General features: G+C 38.5%; 1 long non-coding RNA gene across 1 annotated transcript in view; it reads left to right on the forward strand.

The window, feature by feature from the left end:
* LOC141994249 (uncharacterized) overlaps positions 1-15083 on the forward strand; it is a 124069-nt gene that overhangs the window by 28273 nt on the left and 80713 nt on the right. The window contains exon 2 of the long non-coding RNA XR_012641061.1: positions 4612-4717. This is a non-coding gene — a long non-coding RNA (uncharacterized LOC141994249). The remainder of the gene's footprint in view (positions 1-4611; positions 4718-15083) is intronic.

Genomic DNA, 15083 nt, shown 5'->3' on the forward strand with positions numbered 1-15083 from the left:
CCTTTTTCTGTTCCTGCAGAAAAACTGCCCAAATCTGGCTAGCTTATAAGCATTTGAAAAACAGTTTGCACATGCTCAATAGATACTTGTAGAGAAAATCTATGAAGATTCCACCTGAACTGAGGATGCTCCATCTCCTCACAGCTCCCATGTGCTGATCGGTTTCTGTATATGCCAGCCCCACAAAGTGAATTAGCGTGGTCCAGCCCAATACCTTATTTTACTACACTCTATCCAAACCCTGCACTGAAGACAGAATTTTTTCCTCATCAGCTTTCCTATGGTGCTTTCATCATAGCATCTTAGTTCTGTACAAAGATTAAAGAACTTAGTTTCACAACACCCCTCTGAGGTGAGGTGGAAGTATTATCCCCATAGGGATATTATACACATGGGGAACTGAGGCACAGCGATTAAAGTCAGAACTGTCAAAAGTGCCAATAAATTTTGGGTGCCAAATTTGGGGTGCCGAGGATTTGATGTTTCACATTATAGCACTCTGTATGTTCAGACCAGACCTCCCATTGTCCTCAGCTGCAATTATGAGTAGAGCTGGGGGGAATTTTTTGGCTGAAACCTTGTTCACTGAAAGATGCAGATTCAGGCTGACCAAAATATTTCACGAATTTGTGTCAAATTTGCTACTTTGTTTCAGTTGAAAAAACCTGACAGCAACAAATGATTCAAAGAAACTGAAATATTTCATTCTGACATTTTTGAAATGAATTGTTTTGACTTTTCTATTTGAAACTGCTTTTCATTTTGAATTTTACTTCAATTTTATTGGGGGGGAAATGATTTAAATGAAAACAAAAACTTCATTTTGCCAAAACAATTTTTTTTCTGTTTTGACCAGTGAACCAAAAGATCAGTTATTGGCAGAGCTCTAGTTGTGAATACTCAGCATTTTTACAAATCAGATACCAGGTGTCTCAAGCTGGGTACTAAGAAAGTGAGGTGCACACAGTGGGCACCTGTGAAAATGTTAAGTGACTTGCCTAGCATCACGTAGGAATTCTGTGACAAAAGCAGGGAGAGAATCCAATTTTCCAGAATGGCAGTTAACTGCCTTAATCACAAGACTATCCTTGCTCTTCCTGAAGTCCCCTGCTCATTCACTCAGCTTGATGTCCCCCCCTGGATCCCTCATTATTAACCTTTGACCTCACTCCTGAGCCTGTTTTCTCTTTTGTTGTCCCCAGAAATCCATAGTAACCTGGGCTCAATTTTTCTGCGCTCTTAGCTGAGGCGGTGGGACTTACATCCACCTGCTCCAGTACTACTAATAGTACATACCTTCCAACTGCCTATGAGGCTACAGTTGTAACCATAGGCACCGGAATTACTGCAGCACCCTCAGGTTTTACATGGGGTCTCGGCTGCTGGCCCCAAACCCAGGGACCCAGCTGCCGGCCCCACACCTGGGACTCTGCTCCTGGCCCCATGCCCACCCCCAGCTATGGTCCCCAGCCTTGGCCCCCTTACCCCTGACTGAGTCCCGCCCCCCTTCTGGAGACACAGCCCTGCTCCCAGCCCCAGCTCTGGGGTGGGGCGGACGGGGTAAGGAGGCTGGCTTTTAGCACCCCCACTATTGAAAGTGTTCCAGCGCCACTGGTCGTAGCAATCAACAGCCTAATTAACTACACCTAATTCATTCCCAGAGCACAATCTGTTCTGCACATTAAATGAGGCTGGGGTTCCCTGGACAAAATACTATGTGATAATTTAATTACAGACTGTATCATAATGCATACCCACAAGAGGGACAAATTAAAGTTGCACAAGCAACTTTAATTCTGGCTTTTCCTAGCCTTTGAGTGCTTGAGTTTGCAACCTTAATGTGTAGAGTTTTGTTGGGTTTGACTGTTGTTCTGGTGTAGGACTGTGTGTTATAAATGTATATATCAATATTATAGTAAATGCTGAACCTTCCATTCACAGGGATTCTTCTGCATGAAATAGCTGGTGAATTTGAGGCTACTGATGAGTCATAATCATAGAATATCAGGGTTGGAAGGGACCTCAGCAGGTCATCTAGTCCAACCCCCTGCTCAAAGCAGGACCAATCCCCAACTAAATCATCCCAGCCAGGGCTTTGTCAAGCCTGACCTTAAAAACTTCTAAGGAAGGAGATTCCACCACCCCCCTAGGTAACGCATTCCAGTGTTTCACATAATGGCTATATATGACTTGTGAATTTACAACCCACAGTCCACCTGATTGGTGTGTATGTTAACAGGGTATTAATGGGTAGGGAGGGGAGAGTAAAACTGCTACTGGTATAGAGGGAGTTCATATATAGAGGGTGTTCATAAAACAGGAACACTGGATCAAATTCAAATTGGGTGAAAGTGTGCGCTTCCTCAAAGTTGAATGAAGTTGCTAGTATGAATTTAGCTCTTTGGGAGTGAGCACAGATACTGATATTAGGTTTGATAACTAATTAAGGACTGTAACCCAAGAATCCCTCAATGCCAAAGGAGTTACAAGAATATCCTGATTCTGGAATGTACATTTTGGTTCACAAAAGAATGTCCTGTGAGGTCTTAAATGAAAGCTAGGATCGTTAATATTATTGTGAAATGTATGTACTGATACTATGTAAGGAGCTATGTATGTACACTGAAAATATGTTCTTAGATTCTGTATCATAGCAGAGGTGGAGAAACAGTTTTCCAGTCAGACAAAATACGTTTACACAATGGAAAATACTTTTTTTACATATGAACTCAACTGAGATATGTGAAGTTGATAGGGAATAGACAGGAAAACAAGTGATGTGAGGTTATACTCTCTGAGTACAGACAATGAACTTTGGAGATATAAGTAGAAGGCAAGGAAGACAACTCCTTATCCTGCACGTAGGAAGTAAACAGGCACTGCTTTTACGTTCATGAAAACAGGATCACAACCAGCTTTGCTGAAGATGCTGCCAAATCCTTTGGGTGAGATAAAGTTTATTAGACAGGAGGTTAGCCTCTTAAGTTAAGTTTAATCTCTAGAAAGAGTGTTAGGATTTGTGTTATATGTAACCATTTGTTTCCATTATCCTTACTCACTATGTCTTGAATCTTTGATAATAAATGTATGGTTGTTTTCACTATAAATATATCTCAGTGCTGTGGTATTAAGCAAGGTGCTGATCCTGAGCTGACGTATACAAGCTGCTGTGTACACTGTTCCTTTGGGGACAGCAGAGTTAGTATTTCTGTGAGTGTTCAGTGAAGAGCAGCTGGACATTACAGGGGGTACACCATGTTTCAAGGTGGGTCAGGGAGTGGGGGGGGGCCCCTATTGCTAATCTGCAAGGCACAGAGGCAAGTGCTTGGGTGGCTAACAGTCTGGTGTACCCCAAGAACCATCACAAGGATATTATTAAAAGCTATGTCCTGTTGATTTTTACCCTAAAGAGCTGTGGTGAACAGCTTTATTTCATGATCAAATTTGGCAATGTTACCTGTCCTTTCTGAAAAACCATCAATAAAAAATAAAATGTAAAACTGAAAAACGAATGCATTCTCTACTATACTTAGTCAAAGGTAAAGATTGGCTAATTATGGGAAATGTATATGTTAAATGAATACATTTTAAAACTGATCAGAAAACGTTTGGGGGGTTTTCCCCAAAGAAAATGTCGACTTTTCATTGAAAAAGAAAAAATGGAGAATTTTCATCTGAAAATTTAACATTTTTGGGGTTTGAGTTTTTGCATGTTTTGTCAAAAAGTTGAAATTTTCTATGGAAAACAAAGTTTCTGTGAAAATTTTCATTTTGTAAAAAATCCAGTTGTCTGTCAAACACCAATTTAGACAGAAAATTTTCAACCAGCCCTAATATTGTATTTGAAACATTTCACAAATTTCTTCCAATAAATTAATGACAATGTATTCACCTGCATTCATAAGCAGGGAGACATATAAAAGAATCATCAAATAATAGCTTGCTTATGTTTGGCAGTGAGTTCTGACTAGCATCATTTTCAGTCATTGTCACCAACTGACTGCATGTAGGAACCTGGGGGTTTATCATTACACCATCCAGTCTTAGAAGTATGTTTTAGACAATATCTGCTCTACTTTCATATAGTTTAACCATCTACTTCAATGGGAGCAGGATTGTGCTTAAAATGTAACATTTCAGAGTTAATCACAAAAGGAATTGTTAATATTTTCTATAATTATTTTTCAATATCCGGACTGCATTGCATAATGTGTAGCTGCTTATTTTCATATCAGTTTACCTGGGCACTTGATGATTAAAACTTATTAAATAAATTCATTTTTATTTTTTTTATCTCCTAAATATGATTATAAATGACCTTTGATAAAGAGTTAACAGAGAATATGTCAGGAAACAGCTCAGAAAGAAAAGATTAAAAGTAAACAGTCTAGAGAGGTGTTTAATTTCAGTTTTCTTTGTGATGTAAGAAATCTGTAAATTTTAAAGCCATCACGCCATAGTTACTTTTATCAGTAGGGCTCTTTTGTTTTGTTCTGCCACCTAATTCTTTTGATGACAATGAGTCCACAGTTTTCCAGTGACTGATTTCGATTTGCATGTTATTGTCAGTCTTTTATATTTTATCATATCTCCACTTTGGTTTTTATGCAGATCCTCACATCAAAACGCAAGGGCAGCTTCAGCTAAACAGCTGGCTGGATTTGCATGAAAATGGACTGCCCTTTTTCATTTGTTTGTTCTTTGGAAATTACAGTAGGTGAGTATCTGACTCAAATTTTCCAAACAAATAAAGATAAAACTTCACAGATATTAAACTGTGGAGCATTAAACTGTGTCATTTTACATATAAAAAGAAAAGGATTAGATAGTATTAGACTGTAGAGCTGACTAATGAGAAACAATGCAAGTGACTGTCTGAAAATGAAAGATACAAAAGAAACATAGCAACTTCTGAAAGTTGAAATATTTCCTTTTTTAAAATTCAAATGATAAATAATGGTATAAGTATTTTCCCCACAAACCTATAACATTTTCATCAGTAGAAAACCATAATCTAGTGTAAGCAATCATATATTTAATGGCAATAAAATACCTTCCATGGTCATATGCTTACAGGACTGCCCCCCAAAGTTGGGTATCCACTTACTTCACACTCTGTTCTGTGGTATATCCAGAATCATGTGAAAATGTGACCAGAGGGAGATGACACTGAAATGCTACAAATGTTTTACACAGATATTCAGAAAGGGTGGAATAAAGGTATCTAGACATGGCCTGGGAATGGAATCTTTCATTTGTCATAAACCTGCACAGCCTTCCTATTTGCTTCTGGGTCTAATTCAAGGTGTGTTCACCTGAATTAAATCCTGGCAACTCACAGAGCACCTCTCTCCCTGTGTAAAGCCATGGCAGCTGAAGTCAGATGGAGTATTTGAACCAACACCAACAGGCTTAAATACCTGGGGTCACCAGCTGGGCATTCTTGATAGAGGGCTCTTGACTCTGAATTTACTTCCCCATTAGCCTGAAAGAGAAGGGATCTATTGGCCTTGCACCATGTCATAAAGGACCATTATTATCTCAGGGGTTGTGTAGAAAGAGAAACAGTGCTTAAATAGAATATCTTCAGCTGGTGTGAATCAGCATATTTCCATTGTTGAGCTATGCAAATTTACACCAGTTGAGGACCTGGCATGTTATGTGGGTCTGATTAACAATAGAGCTCCTAAATTTTGCAGCATATGTTATTTGGATTCTATTTAAAAACATATTTTTTTACATTGACCTCTTACAGTAGCTTCCTGTATAAATCCATGGACATAGACAACAGTAATTATAACTGCTGTGCTCCTAGCCTCAACTATTGTGATGATCATTTAACATCTATTGTCATTCACTGGGAACCATCATTTTACTCCACTGTGTACAAACCACAGAGACATGGTCCCTGCCCCAAGAAACATGCAGTTCAGGGGTTAAATTATAGCTTTAACACCCACTGCAACGTTAAGCAGTGTCAGAGGTGTACAACACCAATGATGTGACCTAAGCATTCTAACTGCAGAGACCAGAAGGAAGACTGGGTGAGTGAATACAGTAATTCACCAGCTCTGGACCACCAAACATTTTTGAAGGGGGCAGAGCCATGGCCAAGTCTATCTACTATGGCTATCAACTAATTTTTAGCACTGAGATTCTATCAACCCCCTGTGCAGGTGCAGCCTAACCCCCATCTTGAGCATGCCCTGAAGAGCAGCCAGAATCTGGCTGTAGTTTAGGCTTGTAGAACAGCTTGGCTAATTGATACACCTAACAATGATCCCCTTTCAAAGTCACATAGGTATCACTTTGTGCCTGTCTGCCTGTGAGCTGGGGGAAATAGCTGTGTTATATATTACTTTGCTTAGTTTGCTGAAAGAAGCGTATCAGTGCGGTTGGATATGGTATGGCTATTACAATAATATTTAGCAAATGCAAATGTCACAATCTAGTTTTTCCTCACACTATGGCAAACTATTGATAAAAGAACGATCTCAATGAACCCTGGCCCTCTAAGCAGTTGGATTGCATTTGTTTATATGACAGTGTTTCGTTTTTTAAACCTGTCGTAATACTGAGAGGACATCTTAAATTTCAACCAAGAAAAACAAATGTGGCTCTTTTATGTAAATATTTTATGTCTCAGTAGGTTTTGTGTTAAACTCCTGTACAGAGTTGCTGTGTGTTATTGATAACATGGAACTGGACTTGGTGGATTTTAATGTCCTTTTTCATGTTTATAGGGAACATTTTGAAGCAGCAATTAAAATAATTAAGGAGGGTGAAGAAATCTTTAGCATGCAACAAAGATTTGTGCAGAATGTTAATTTCTGTCAAATAAGTGAATATATGCACAGATGCCTCCTGACAGAGGCTGTGATTTCTGAGTGCTTTGCATGCCAAATAACTTGTTTACCCCCTCAATGTTTGCCAAGTTTACTGTCAATTTACAAATAATTTCCATTTTGCTGTTTATTCTGCTGCCTTTTGATGGATATGTCTTCCAGACTTTTATCTTGCATGTAGACAAACTAATTAATATTTTCCCTTCAGGCAAATATTTTTTTCTTAGATCTAAATGTGGGTTAGATTCTTCTTCGTTTCCATATGCTTTGTTCTGTCAATCATTTCTGTTCTATGTTACTAAAAATGTACCTCAGTGGATGTCATTTCTCATGTTTTACAGATCCATTTCACCTACGTGTGTGTGTGTGTGTGTGTGTGTGTGTGTGTGTGTATTTAGAGAGAGACAGACAGAGTCTGCATACTAAAGAAAAAATACCAATTTAAAATAAGATTAGATTTGGGATTTAAGCCTTTAAAATCTAGTATGTTCCGTCTTCCTATTTGCTACAGTGTCCTTAACTTGACCTCATTGTTCCTAGACATTATTGTACCTGTGGCACATAAGATGAACCACCGAGACGCGCTCATATAAGGTCTTATATACTTCAATATCGAGATACTTTTAAAGACATGTGAAAGATAAATTTTAAAAAATATTCAGGCAGTAAAACATAAATGTAGATTTAACTATAAACCCCCCTACAGATTATATAGGTTCCATGAAACCTTTAACAGATGGGAAGAGAATGTGATTTTTTTCGGTTGGTTGTTTTAGGTACTATACCTGTTTTATACAATAACCCTGTATATTAACTTCATGTCACTAAAAAAAACAAAACAAAACAAAAAAACTCACAAGTGTCAATTAGATAAATTGAGTCAAATAGTTAAGTGAGTAAATTTTCAAAACTTATTACAGTCATAGACATGTCTGTGCAAAATAACTTTGTTCCAAGCTACTCTATTTACAGAATGCTTGGAATTTCCTGTATCTGGAAGTATTCTAATTGTTACTCCATATACTGCAGTATGAAGAATATAAGTCTGGCCTAACTTCTTCAAAAGTTTTTGCAGGTTATGGTATGCTTTGTGGCCAAGTCCTAAGATCCTTAGGTTTTATGCACCAGTTCTGTGTATGCTTATCTTTATCCATGAGTGTCTCATTGACTTTGCAGGATTGGGATAGTGGGAGTGAGACTTTGCAAGAATTGAGGCAAAACTCCCAAAGAAGTCAATGGGAGTTTTGCCAGAGTAAGAAATGAGCAAGGATCTCATTGTTTTGTCCATGACTCTCTTTTAATGTATCAATATCATTTTCTGTGTTTCTGCTGTATTTTTAGCACATTAACCTGTGGGGCAAAAGTGTTTAAAAATAAAATTAAATTCTATTAACCTCCCCCGCATCCCCAAATCATGTACAGAGAGTTGGAGTAATACCAATAAATAACTCCCTAACCTATCATTGTTGCACATACCTGAAGTGAAGTTGCCTATTCTGAACCACCTTATTTACCACTTAAGTACTTGACTGTCACTGTCAGCTAGATTTCTTTGGCAAAAGAGTGGCATTTTGAAAACTACCAATTCACTGTTTGCATAAGTTAACGAGGTCCTTCAACAATGTTCAGTGATAGTGTAAACTCATCATACCGCAGTGCCACAAACTATAAATGGGATGTCCAGACAGGAAATCATCCACTATTAGAAATTTGCCATATACTGCAAGAAAAATAATCCACTAATAAGCAGAAAATCCATTCCAAGCTGCTCCAGACTGATGGGTATCTTATACCTATAACAACGGTACAGATTGTTTAGAAGCATTGTATAGAGCCTGTCAGTAATACCCAACAGTGGCATGATGAGAACTCAGAAAGGTAAGTTGAGGTAGCTCCTCACGTATGCCTTGGTTCCCTCTGTTAAGGATTTGTGGACTCTCAGCTCTCTCCCTTTCATTTGTGCCTGTAAGGTTAGATAACGTTTGATGTATGGTAACTGCTGTGGACTTAAAGGGACACGTTTTTAAAATGTGCCCTTCGTTTTTGTGTGTACAACTTTGCATATTTTAGGCCTTTTTTCATTTGTGTGTGTAGTCGACAACATTTACATAAACCAAACTCATTAGGAGACATAGAACTTACACATGCAAAACCATCATAGAAATGTAGGGTTGGAAAGTACCTTGAGAAGTCAAGTCCAGCCCCATGCACTGTGGCAGGATGAAGTAAACCTAAACTATCCCTGACAAGTGTTTGACCAACTTGTTCTTAAAAGCCTCCAATGATGGGTATTCCACAACCTCTGGAAGCCTATTTCAGAGCTTAACTACCCTTGTTATTAGAACATTTTTTCTAATATCTAACCTAAATCTCAGAAATATCTAACCTAAATCTGCAAATCAAGCCCATTACTTCTTCCTGCCCTCCGTGGACGTGGAGAACAATTGATCACAATCCTCTTAATAGCAGCCCTTAATATATCTGAAGACTGTTATCATGTCCCCCCTCAGTCTTCTTTTTTCAAGACGAAACATCCCAAGTTTTTTTAACCTTTCCTCAGAGGTCAAATTTTCTAAACCTTTTATCATTTTTGTTGCTATCTTCTGGACTCATTTTCCAATTTATCCATAGCTTTCCTAAAGCGTGGTGCCCAGAATTGGACACAGTACTACAACTGAGAACATAAGAATGGCCATACTGGGTCAGACCAAAGGTCCATCTAGTCCAGTATCCTGTCTTCTAACAATGGCCAATGCCAGGTGCCCCAAAGTGAATGAACAGAACAGGTAATCATCAAGTAATCCATCCCCTGTCACCCATTCCCATCCTCTGGCAAACAGAGGCTAGGGACATCATCCCTGCCCATCCTGGCTAATAGCCATTGATGGACCTGTCCTCCATGAACTTATCTAATTCTTTTTTTGAACCCTGTTATAGTCTCGGCCTTTGCAACATCCTCTGGCAAACAACTCCACAAGTTGACTGTGCATTGTGTGAAGAAATACTTTCTTTTGTTTAGTATCAGAGGGGTAGCCGTGTGAGTCTGGATCTGTAAAAGCATCAAAGAGTCCTGTGGCACCTTATAGACTAACAGACGTATTGACACATAAGCTTTCGTGGGTGAATATCCACTTCATGGGATGTATGTACTACACAAAATACTACATGTATTCACCCACGAAAACTTATGCTCCAAAATGGCTGTTAGTCTATAAGGTGCCACAGGACTCTTTGTTCCTTTTAAAAAGAAAAAGAAAAGGAGTACTTGTGGCACCTTAGAGACTAACCAGTTTATTTGAGCATGAGCTTTCGTGATAAATAAACTCAAATAAACTGGTTAGTCTCTAAGGTGCCACAAGTACTCCTTTTCTTTTTCTTTTTACGAATACAGACTAACACGGCTGTTACTCTGAAACCTGTCTTTGTTCCTTTTGTTTGTTTTAAATTGGCTGCCTATTAATTTCATTTGGTGACCTCTAGTTCTTGTGTTATGAGACAGAATAAATAACACTTCCTTATTTACTTTCTCCACAGTCATGATTTTATAGAACTCTATCATTTCCTCTCTTAGTCGTCTCTTTTCCAAGCTGAAAAGTCCCAATCTTATTAATCTCTCTTCATACGGAAGCTGTTCCATACCCCTAACGATTTTTGTTGCCCTTTTCTGAATCTTTTCCAATTCCAGGTCCAATTTCCTCACCAGTGACAATGGTAGATGTGACAATTACCTTCCATGTCTTATATAAGACACTCCTGTTAGTACACCGCAGAATGATATTAGCCTTTTTCATAGCTGCATCACATTGTTGACTCATACTCAATTTGTGATCTTCTATAACCACCAAGTGCTTTTCAACAGTACAACCACCTCGCCAGTTATTCTACCTTTTGTAGGTGTGCATTTGATGTTTTTTCCCTTCCTAAGTAAAGTACTTAGCACTTGTTTTTACTGAATTTAATCTTGTTGAATTCAGACCATTCTCCAATTTGTCAAGGTTGTTTTGAATTCTAATTCTGTCCTCCAAAGTGCTTCCAGTCCCTCCCAGCTTGGTGTCATGTGCAAACTTTATAAGCCTACTCTCCACTCCATTATCCAAGCTATTAATGAAAATATTGAATAGTACTGGACCCAGGACTGAACCCTGCATGACCCCACTAGATATCCCTCCCAGCTTGCACTGAACCATTCATGACTACTCTTTGAGTGATGTCTTTTAGCCAGTTGTGCATCCATCTTAGAGTAATTTCATCTAGACCATATTTCCCTAGCTTACTTATGAGAATATCACGTAGGACTGTATCAAAAGCCTTACTAAAATCAAAATACAGCACATATAATGCTTCCCCAATCTCCTAGGCCAGTAATACTGCCAAAGAAGGAAATTAGGTTGGTTTGGTATGATTTGTTCTTGACAAATCCATACTGGCTAGTCCTTATAACTCTATTATTCTCCAGGTGCTCACAAATTGATTGTTTAATAATTGGTTCCAGTATCTATCTAGGTATCATTTAGGCTTACTGCTGTATAATTCCTAGAGTCCTGTTTGTTCCCCCTTTTTAAAAAAAAGGTAGTATATTTGCCCTTCTCCAGTCTTCTGGAACCTTACCTGCCCTCCAGGAGATCATTTAAATGATTCTGAGATTGCTTCAGCTAGTTCCTTAAATACCCTAGTATGAATTTCATCGGGTCCTTCTGATTAAAGTTAAACGTATTTTCTAAATATTCTTTAAGCTGTTCTTTCCCTATTATGGCTTGCATTCTTTTCTCCTTGTTGTTAATATTAATTGTGTTGAGTTTCTGGTCACCATAAATGTTTTTAGTGAAGACTGAAACAAACACCTCAGCTTTCTTGATGCTATCAGTTATTAGCTCTCCTTCTCTGCTAAGTAGACGACTTGCACTTCCCTTCATCTTTCTCTTGCTCCTAATGTATTCAGAAAACCACTTCTTATCACCTTTTATGTTCCTTATTAGGTGTAACTCATTTTGTGCCTCAGCCTTCCTGAATTTTTCCTACATACTTGTGCTATTCTTTTGTATTCCTCCTTACCAATTTGTCCATGTTCCCCCTTTGTAGGATTTCTTTTTGATTTTTTCAGGTCATAAAAGAGCACCAGATGGAGCCATATTGCCTCTTATTATTCTTCCTATATTTCCATTGCATCCATCAGGATAGTTTAATATTATCTCCTTGAGAAACTGCCAGCTCTGCTGAACTCCTTTTTCTCTTAGATATTCTCCCCATGGGACCTTACCTGCCAGTTCTTTGAGATTGTTAAAGCCTGCTTTTTTGAAGTCCATTGTCCTTATTCTGCTTATTCTCACTCCTTCCTTTCCTTAGAACTGTGAAATCTATCACTTGCTAATCACTTTCACCCAAACTGCCTTCTACCTTCAGATTCACTACCAAATCCTCCTTGTTGGACAGAATCAAGTGTAAAATGGCTGTCCCTGAGTTACTTCCTCCACTTTCTGGAACAAAAAGTTGTCCCCAATACATTCCAAAAGCTTATTGAATATTTTGTGTTTGCCATATTGCTTTTCGAACAGATGTCTGGGTAGTTAAAGTCCCCCATTACTACTAGATCTTGTGTTTTGGATATTTTCGTTCTAGAAATGCCTCATCCACCCCCTGTTCCTGATTTGATGGTCTATAGTAGCCTCCTACCATGACATCAGTTCCGCCTTTTATCTTTGCCCAGAGATTCTCAAACGGTCTGCCTCCCACCTCCTTCGGAACCTCAGGACAAGTGTATATATTCTTGTTGTATAATGGAACACCTCATAGACTCATAGACTTTAAGGTTTGTCCTTCCCAAACAAGATATACCTCTCTATACCAATATTACTGTCGTGATGCTTATTCCACAAAGTCTATATAATGCCAATTAAGTCACCATTTTGTTTATGTACTAATACTTCCAGGTCTTCCTGTTTATTCCTCATACTCCTTGCATTTGTGCATAGACATCTAAAATGTTGACCAGACTCCCCCACGGATTTCTCTCTCATTGATCATGGAAGTAATAGAAAATGTGCAAAAAAATGCACACAACTGAGACTGGTTTGAAGCCCTTTGAACATATCTGTCACAGGGGGCTATTCTGGTTGTAGTGGCAACTTACATCATGAGAAAACTGAGTCCAAAATGCTGATTTTTCTCTACACAGTGATATTATCTAAAAAAACTGCACACTATTTTTTTTCTAGCTGGAAAATGTCATGCTTTATAACAGAATGCAGGGTGGACCCGGTAAATCTGATGCCACTTATGGTATGGAGTCTGAATCCTTGATAGAGTTCTTCATCCAGCTGATTCTCCTGCAGGGGCAATCAAAGACCCATGGGCATCCATTTTGGATATAAAGAAGTCCTCACAGACTGCAGGGACTTCCCATGTGAGATGTAGTCTTTTAATTATTTAACCAAATTATTTAACCATCAGCACTATATTTCTGTCCAAGATCAGTCATTAAACTTCATATTGGCACGATTGTTTAATATGCCTCATACTCATATGTTTCTCATGGGTCAATATGAGTTCAATAACCTCCAGCCATATTGGCCCAGTAATATTTTTTATTCTGTATCAGTGGTAGCCATAGCCTCTTATATTACATCAGAGGATAAAACGCAAAATGGATATGTTAAGTCGATCACCTCAAGATGAACACATGATCTTATTGTAACCAAGAAGATCACTAGTTTGCAGAGTGAATGGTAATAACAAATTAATATCATTTACAGACCCACTTGGATGCTAAATCTGTAAATAAAACAGAGCTGCTTGGTGTGGAAAATGCTCTGATCCATTCCACTATATCTATCATACATAGCCCTGATCCAAAGCCTATTTAAGTCGACGGAAAGACTGCCTTTGGATCAGGCCCTAAAAGATCACTATGATGAGTACCTATTATTGAATAATTATGCCTATTATGAAGACACAGGTCAGCAGGACCAACACGGGATCATGACGAGCTGAATTTCAAATGTTGCAACTTCTGGTATATCAGCATTCCCATCAGCATTTTCTTGAATAGTATCTTAGGTTTCATGTATGGTGGCATGAAGTGCAACTAAATATTTATCCCTGAAAACAAGGCCAAATATGAGAAATTGTATTGTTTTAACGGTGCTGGAATTTACTTTTGCAGCTACTCACTTGTAGGCTGCCCACAAGGGATTAATTCTGGGCTGATTTACATCCCATTGAAATTACTGGATCAAATGCATTCCTTCTCTAACTCCTCTTATGTCATTGATCTTACACCAGGTATGAATTAGACTCATTGATTTCGCAAGGTACAGTGCAACACAGTAAGGTCTATTCGTTATGAAGCGAGCAAACTCTTTCCCAGGTTGTAAACATGAACAACAGTGGTGTCTGGAACATATGTAAGAATCATTGGTCTCAAATAGAAGATACTAGTTCTTGAAGGATGGCATCATCCAAGACAAAAATAGCAACCCTTGAAAAGCCATTATTCAGCATGGTATTTTGAATGTCTTGGTGCCATGTCATAAATATAAAGGGAAGGGTAAACCCCTTTAAAATCCCTCCTGGCCAGAGGAAAAATCCTCTCACCTGTAAAAGGTTAAGAAGCTAAAGGTAACCTCGCTGGCACCTGACCAAAATGACCAATGAGGAGACAAGATACTTTCAAAAGCTGGGAGGAGGGAGAAAAACAAAGGGTCTGTGTCTGTCTGTGTGATGCTTTTGCCGGAGACAGAACAGGAATGGAGTCTTAGAACTTAGTAAGTAATCTAGCTAGGTATGTGTTAGATTATGATTTCTTTAAATGGCTGAGAAAAGAATTGTGCTGAATAGAATGACTATTTCTGTCTGTGTGTCTTTTTTGTAACTTAAGGTTTTGCCTAGAGGGATTCTCTATGTTTTGAATCTAATTACCCTGTAAGGTATCTACCATCCTGATTTTACAGGGGTGATTCCTTTACTTCTATTTACTTCTATTTCTATTAAAAGTCTTCTTGTAAGAAAACTGAATGCTTTTTCATTGTTCTCAGATCCAAGGGTTTGGGTCTGTGGTCACCTATGCAAATTGGTGAGGATTTTTACCAAACCTTTCCCAGGAAGTGGGGTGCAAGGGTTGGGAGGATTTTGGGGGGTAAGATGTGTCCAAACTACATTTCCCAGTAAACCCAGTTGGAGTTTGTTGGTGGCAGTGGATATTCCAAGGACAAAGGATAAAATTAATTTGTACCTTGGGGAAGT

The sequence above is a fragment of the Natator depressus genome, chromosome 9, assembly GCF_965152275.1.
Source record: "Natator depressus isolate rNatDep1 chromosome 9, rNatDep2.hap1, whole genome shotgun sequence".
NCBI lineage: Eukaryota > Metazoa > Chordata > Testudines > Cheloniidae > Natator > Natator depressus.